Here is an 8,583-nt window from a genome sequence, read left to right as displayed (position 1 = left end):
ATTCTGTCATTTTTTTTTGTCACCATACTTTATCCATTATGTGATGCTATTCTGATCATCATAGTTCAACTGAAAGCCCGTGTTATGCCAAATACATACATTCTTATAGGAGGCAAGTATGTAAGAATGGGCGATTAGGTAATTATTGCTATCACTCATTGCTAGGCAGATTGAAGACATAGTCACATTTCAGGAAAAACAATGTCTTTAATAGTCTATTAAACGAAAGCAAAGGAAATAATTTATTAGCTGATATGGTAGAATAATCTCAAGTATATAACAGAAAGTCAAAAACAATGACTACTACTCATAGTACCTGGGTTAATATTGTTGATATCTTTGTAAATACGTAATGAAAAGCATGAAAGGAAGCTATCAAAATATTTTGGGGGATTAATTTAGGATTGTGAGGTTTTAGGTGACTTTTAAACAATCTTCCATGTATAAATATATTATCCACTTTTTAATGTAATGATCACAACTGTTAAACAATAGATATATTATTGTTGGCAACCAGTATATTCTTTGGAATGAATTATACATGGGTTCTATACTTACTCTGTGGACATAGCCAATCATAAAACCTCTCTCAGCCTGTGCTACCTGTGTGTAGAATGGATGTACTGGACTACAGAATTGGAACTCATAGGATTGTTATGTGTTTGGGCTAAAGAATGACTTAGCCCAGAATCTGACATATGATGACCAGCAATTAAAAATGTTCTGCCATCATCATCATCATCATCACCATCATCATCTTAATTAAATGACCAGAATTTAATTCTACCCCTAATGCCAGCATATCTCAGCAACTGTAGTGTAACAGAGCAGCCAGGATTTTTTGTTTGAATCTATTCACTTGAAGTTAAGCTTGATTTGGGACCCAGAACAGCAGAGCTATTTGTCTATCATGAACTAGCTTATGATCCTGGGCATGACATCAACTCTTTAGTTTTCCATCCCCATACACATAAAATTTAAGAATTAGAAAATATTAACGCTAAGAAATTATCAATTATGATGTCAATTTAAGTTATTCTATATGTGTTCTAGACGTGATCTATATATCTAGGTCAACACCATTTCTTTTTCACAGGAGCCTTCGGCCTGGTTTTCCTTCTTCCACCTTGGCCCTTCAGTAACCCACATTCTGTACAGTAGCACAAATGACAATTTGAAAATAGAAATTTCATCTTGCTGTTCTATGGCTTATACCCATCCATGTAGTTGGAATAAAATCAAATGTCTTATTATGGCCTTCAATGTTCTATTCAACCTAACCCCAGACTCTCACTGCCATCTTGACTAGAATCATTGCCGCTTGTTTCCATATTCCAATTACAGCAATATTCTCCCACTTACTCAAATAGTCCAGGTTCTTTTCCAACTCAAAGTCTTTGAATAACCAACTTTTTCCAAATAAAAACCTGTTTATCTGACCCATTGTTTAGCCAGCTCTTTTTGACTCCTCAGGTTGCCTCTTCAATACTATCTATCTAAGGGGCATTCCCAGCCACCTATTTAAATAACTGGCCTCTGTTGCTACTGGCTGCCCCAATTTGTTTGAATTTCAGCCCCCTGTTAAAGTTCTACATAATGCTTTAACTGATTTTTAGTATTTTAAAGTTTTTTAAAATTTATTTTAATTTCTTCTCTTTTAGACTTTTTAGATCCAAGAACAGAAGATTTGTTTTAATCCAGATATCTCTTTTGTCCCCCAGATCTAGGATGGTGACTGTTGACAAAAGATGTTGAATAAATATTTATTGTTGGATGAGTGCAAATAAAAGGATGAATGGATGAATAAAGGGGTTAAAAAGGGAATAATGAAGAATGAGAGCATGCATATGCATACGTTTGCAACCTGTCAATATCCAGCACTATCATTTCACTTGGTTATGGCAGGCTTTTTCTTGCAACATAAGCAAGAATGTCTACTCTACAAGGGGACTGGGGGCACGAAGGGAGCTACTAGTGCACTGCATTTTCTAGAGAGTGGATGTCAACAGTATCATAATTGTTTATTACATAAATGGGAATTTTCCAATAAATACATCATGGGATTAGAAGGGACTTGTGACCCTACCAGTGTTTTGGGTTTATTGAACATATTAAATGATTTCAAAATTTAGGGGCTTGATGTAACACTAAATGTATTTTACCAGCTATTGTCAAATTTCATTTAAAAATACATTTTAGGTCAGAGACTTTATTGTATTCTTTCCTCTTGGGTCAACTAGACACACAGGTCAGACTTCACATAATTGCAGCTGGCCTTCCCTGACCACCCTGTTGGCCCATTGCTTCCCTCTGTTGTTCACAATTTTACTGGTAGAGTTAAACATTTATCTGTTTTTGTCCATAAGGGACAAGCTCCAAAGTATGATTGACCTTATGTGACTTTTGCTCCTGTAGAGAATGTTATTTGTGTCTTTCAAACAAATGTCAGATGGCAAGAACCATTGGCTATATTGAGACTTTGTAATGTCCTATTTTCTAACAATGTCCTCCATGTACCTAGAATAGTGAAATAGGTACTTATTTGTTCCTCTTAAATTTTAATTCAAAGCACTATAACATGTGAGGCCCCTTATATATTGGCAACATGAGTAATGTAAAGTTTAATTGTATAGAAGTCTTAGAAAAAAAACAAGTGTACCTCCAGTCATGGCTCATGTGGCAGTAACAGGAGAATTGTGAAGTTCTGAACTTATACTGCATGCAAGGTAGTTTGCTCAATTATTTACCTAGTTTATAACATTAAGTCTTATTAGAATTTAAGTTCCATATAGATAAGATGTTTTTCTAGGACCCAGTAAGATGTCTGGTACAGTTAATGGGTGTAGGTTTGTTAATCTCACTTACAGATGGGAAATCTGAGGTTCACAAGTTTAGTAATGTGCTCAAGGTCAAGATCCTGAAAGGTGTGAAGCTCCACCGTGGGTCCAGCTGAATCAGAAACTCAGTCTCTTTTCACTGTGTCACCTAATGACAACACCTTGGTATCTGAAAATATTGGTAGAATGTGCAGTTAGAAATCACCCCAACTAGGCATTTAATAGCCAGCAAACCTATCTTAAGTAGCATCGTAGCTAACAATTTTATGCAACAATATCACAATGCCTTTTTTATATGTCTAGAGTTATTTTACTAATTAGTTATTAGCCCCTGAGATGTGTCAGACATATGGGTCATTGCAAATACAGGGCTAAATAAAACCATGTTGTATTTATTTGGAGTTCCCAACTTTACTTTGCTAGTTCCCTTTTGTATGTCTAACATGTATATGGAGAATATTCTCATTATAATTAATCCACAAATTTAAATCATTTTCAGTTTTCATTATCTGTATAAATAATTTCACTTAAATTTACATAGTGACAAATTACCCCAAAGGTAAAAATGACTTGTGTAACATGGATCTAGCTGGGATTAAAAGCACTGGCAAAGATAAATATATATGTAATGTTTTTAGGTAAATTGGATTAAGTCTACCTAGATGCACTATTAGTCATCACTTTCTCTAAATTCAGGTGAACTCTCTTTCTTTTGATTAAAATTGATTCACAATTTTGTATTTAACAAATGACTCAGTAATTAATGCATGGTTTCATTTGCCTTTGACTGATATATTATAATCATCAAAGCATAAGGGTAATGTGTACTAACTGTATAATTCTCATCATGGATATTATTACTTTTTAAGGATATATTTCATATGTTAACACCTTTCTCTTCTTCTGGCAGATCTGCTCTTGAAAATAGAAGCAATTGCTGCCCCCTCATTAATATTGAGTTAGAATACTAGAATATCATGACTTACATTTCATGATAGAAAAAAGAAAAAAGAAACTAATTTATTTCAAATTGCAGCAGATGTGATTGCCAAAGATCTTTCTGAGTAACATTTCTAAAATATCCAAGATCTGGCACATAGTAGATACATGGTCCATGTGCAACTTCTTACCCTTATCCTACCTCAAAGCGGGTAGGAGTTTTACTTATTTTACACCCCTGTTGCACCACTTACTAACTGTGTGATCTTGGCTAGTTCAGTCAGCCCCCTGAACATATATCTCTCATCTGTTTCTATGGATTACTGTTTGCCTTAGTGATATCAGAGATTTGTTTTAATAATTGAAGGAAATTATACTTAAAAAAATTTTTTTTAATTCTATCATCCCATATAACTAGATGCTATAATTATGCCTCTAACTCTGGGAAGAATATATGATGCAATATAAAGATCACAAGTTTAAAGAGATGCCTTATTATCTGTGAAAACTTCAGCGAGCTGTTAAGCTCCTTATCTTAAGTTTCTGTGCTCTGGACACTACCTGCCTCTCTAGCCCTACCCTAGTGCCACTCTTTCTACCCTACTTTATCTATTTCACTGAGCCACAGTTACTCTGGTCTTGGTTTAGTTCCTCTAAGACAGTAAGCTATTATCTGCCTCGGGGCCTTTGCATGCATTTTTAATTGGCTGGAAGACTGGTTCCCTGCTATTACTATTCTTTGTATATTAGCTTTCATGTCATTTCAACAGAGAGGTATTCACTCACCATTCAATCCAATGTACCTCCCCAGTACTATTTACTTTGTCTACCTTGCGCCAGGGTTTATCATTCCAATGTTTTTAGTTGAGAAATACCTCAATCTTTCAAACAATGGAGAAAAATGTTTGATATAAGCATGATAACAACTGCCTATTTTTAGTGATTATTATATGACTGGCACTAGGACAAGCTCTTCCAGGTAATATCTTGTCTAACCCTCCAGGCATTCAAAATAAGCAACAATGATTGTCTTCATTTCATAGTTGAACACCTAAGGCTTGGAGGTGATTGGTAACTGCCCAAGAACTTGCAGTTAAAACATGGGAGAGCCATAAGTCAAACCCAAATTGTTTCATTCCTGCGGCAAAGATAATTAGTGCTCATGAAACAAACCAGACTTTTTCTATATTTCCCAATCTTCTTTAAAATTACAATTGATCATGAAACTAAGTTCTGGCAAATTAGAATATAAGAGAAAGTGAACATTCTCACTTTCAACTAGGCACATTCATAAATAGAGAAGCACTCCCACTGAACCGTGTGGGGTTTTCATGAGTGAGAAGTAAAATTTGATGTACCAATCCACTGAGAGCTCAGTGCCTGTCTCTTGTCCACCCTAAGTAGGACAACTACTGAAGTCATGCTTTTAACCATGTAGTCACCACACTGGAAGTAGCTTCTACCGTAGAAACATTTGTGATATCATCTTATTTCTGAAGATTTTACTGGAGCTTAGAAAATATTCACTTTTGTGAACAATCAAATTTTGTAAGGGTAAAATGATAAACTTTATTTAACTCCAGATTTTTCAACAGCTCTTAGAAGCCTTATAATCTTGTTTCTTTTTCAAAAATATTGAGGGGAAAACATCTGAGTTACATCTTAATAACCTAGAAAAATGCAATGAAAGAAAGAAGGCATGTTTACATATTATATATTTTTCTTCTGCTCTTGCCTTAATCAATGGTAGGCAAGATTTAGGGGGTCCATATTTTATTTTTATTCTCTGCTTTTTTTTCAGCTGCCTAAAGAAGGAGGAAGATTCTAGCTTACACATTCGCTATGTTTCACAGGACAGTTTTGTTCCTTAAGACGTTAAATCAAATTCTTTCTGGAAGTGTATGTATAGAGAGACAGGAAGATGGGAAATCCAAATTTATGTTTAGGTTTTGGTTATCAGAGAAGTAAAATCAGAAGGAGATCTGACTTATTAAAAATTAACTCTGCACTGCATACAAGTATATACTACTTGGAAAAAAATTCTTCAATTCTTGTTGTAGAATATTGCAGTAAATATCATTTTTCTTATTTTTACCCAAAAGAAAGCCCAGAGTGGTTGACTCAACTTCCAACGAGAGGAGAGCTAATTAGTGACATAAGTGTGATTCAAGCTCCAGGAAATGAGAAATAATGCTGGAAAATTCTGAAATCTCTGCTATCCTACAGACAGACTGCCAATCAAGCCATGTACCCATAAAGTAAAATTGGCTGTTCAGAATTTTGTGAGTGCTACACCTCAATAAATGTTCCTTTCCTTTTGTTTTTCCACCATGAAAAATGTGTGGATTAAATGAGATAACAAACACTGTCTAGTAGAGTGTCTTGCTCTTTTAAGATAGCTGATGTTCATCCTTCTTCCTCTCACTCTTTTTGTTTATTTTTTTTAAAAAAAGAACTGTAATTCTTTTCTATCTTGATTTTCTGGTAACCACAAGCCCAATTTCTTCTCTACTTCAGGTATTTAGGGTTATTCATTTCTTTATACACTGCAGTTAGGATGGAGTCTTTTCCTTCAACTTGTTTCCATCTACATTATTTTATTTTATTTCCACAACCACTTTAGAACTAAAAATTGACTAATTCCATTTTAGAGAGGAGGAGAAAAATCTAAAGCGGTAAAGTGACTTGCTATAGGTCATAAAACAAGTGACTAAGCTGGGAATAGAATCTGGATATTAAGATTTCAATTATTTTGAATTCAAATGAGGTAATTGTATTAAGAAGTTTATTGGTACATATCATCCACTGAAAACATACTGAGGTACCTTCTGCACTCAAATACACAAATACACCAGCAGGGTCTTGAAATGTGCTTATGGGATTACTGTTGCTCTTTTGTACCTCATCGTCACCTCAAGACTTTATCATGAGAAACTATTGTTTCTTTAGCCTGAGCTCTAAAGAGAGCATGCATGGAACAAACCTAAACCCAACTCTTAGCAAGAAGCCAAGCCCTGGTTAAGTGCCCCTATCTTGAAGCAAATTTGCTTCCTGTGCACAGCCAAGAAGCATCTATGAGTAAACAGGAATAGATGGCTGTTGCTTTAAACCACTGTGTTTTTACTGATTTATAACCCGACATTAGCTGACCTTCGAACACGAAAACACACATGCGCGTGCGCGCGCGTGCGCGCACACACACACACACACACACACACACACACACTCACCAGGCACTGTCCTGGCAAGTCTTAACAGTATATAAGCTTTGAATAATCAGGGAGAAAAGCTGCAAGGAATTGCAGCCAGGAATTCATATTGGGCCAGGAATGCTGGATTCAGGACCTTCAATATGATCTAAAATACAATAGATTTAGGAGACTCTATATCTCAGGATTATTTCAATTTTAAGCTACAGAAAGCCTAAAACAATCTGGTTTAGCAAATAATGGTGCACAAGACATAACAGCTCAGAGGCACTTCTAGTTCCCAAGAGAACTTAATCAATGGCTTAAAGATGCCAATCAAATTCATCTTACAGCTCTGTTTCCTCTGATTACACCTAATCCTCAGATCTAATAATAATCCCTTGGAGTTTTCAAGCTCTTGCTCGTAGAATGCAGCAGTTTTAAGTCTCAGAAACTTGAATCACTAATTCCAGTGGAGAAGTGAGACTTATCCCAGCATTTCCAGCAAAATATCCTAAGAGTCAATCTGATTAGATAAACCTGAGTCACATGCCCAGGACTCTGTACCTCAAACTGTGGCCAAGGAGTAATATTGCTAACTGAGTCAATCCTGAAGCTAGATCCTGAAGCCTCACATGTAATTAACTGTATTCAAATCATTTGGGCAGAAAACAGGAGGCATCTATTGCAATGTACCTATCACTTAGACTCTCCATAATACGAAGAGAAAAATAGTCCATCAAAATTTATGACGGCCTTCTGCCAAGTACGGGCTGTAAGAGGAAAAAGGAATTGACTAAGATCACTACTGGTTTGCACAGGGTTGAGCATTTTCTAGTTTGAACAAGATTTACAGCAGTTTGCAAACATTTTTATGTAATTGAAGACCACTCGGTAGACTTTTCCGGGAGTCCAGACTGTTGCATTGAACGTTATTCCCATTTCAAAAGATAAAATATCCATGCCACTCCAGAGACTGCCAAGCTAAAGCTGAATTGCTTTCTGGGGTGATTTACACATGGGTAGTAATCAGTCAGCTTAACAGCATGACACAGCTACTCATTGAAGCTGTGCCAAAAGCTGAGTGTGCTCTTTTTGTGGGTGCTGTTGGGGGTTACAGAAACACGAAAAGCAAAAATGTTAATGCATGTGGAGCTTAATACCTAAGTGATGGGTTGACAGGTTCAGCAAACCACCACGGCCCATGTTTACCTATGTAACAAACCTGCACGTTCCGCACATGTATCCCAGAACTTGAAATTAAGTTAAATTAAAAAAAAAAAAGACTGAAGCACGTAAAATAAATTGGCTTGAAAATAATTATTTTTAAAAATAGAAAAACAAGATCAGATTTATTTGTTATAATTCTTTGTTACTTATCAAATACTATACACAGGAAAATTTTTAAAAGACCAATATCAATAATAAATCAATACTTACTGACCCACTATAATGTGCTATATTCAGTACCAAATGCTCTACATCATGAAATACTCATAAAAATTGTACTATTTTTTTCATTTTCTGAAAGCAACTAGTCAAGCCATATGGCCAGTAAGTGGTAGAACCAAGATTGAACCCCTATTGTCTCGCACCAATCTGAATGTCCCATGAGTTGT

This window comes from Pan troglodytes, chromosome 3, assembly GCF_028858775.2.
Source record: "Pan troglodytes isolate AG18354 chromosome 3, NHGRI_mPanTro3-v2.0_pri, whole genome shotgun sequence".
Taxonomy (NCBI): domain Eukaryota; kingdom Metazoa; phylum Chordata; class Mammalia; order Primates; family Hominidae; genus Pan; species Pan troglodytes.
The sequence above is the reverse complement of the archived record's forward strand: the minus strand, read 5'-3'. Positions refer to the sequence as shown.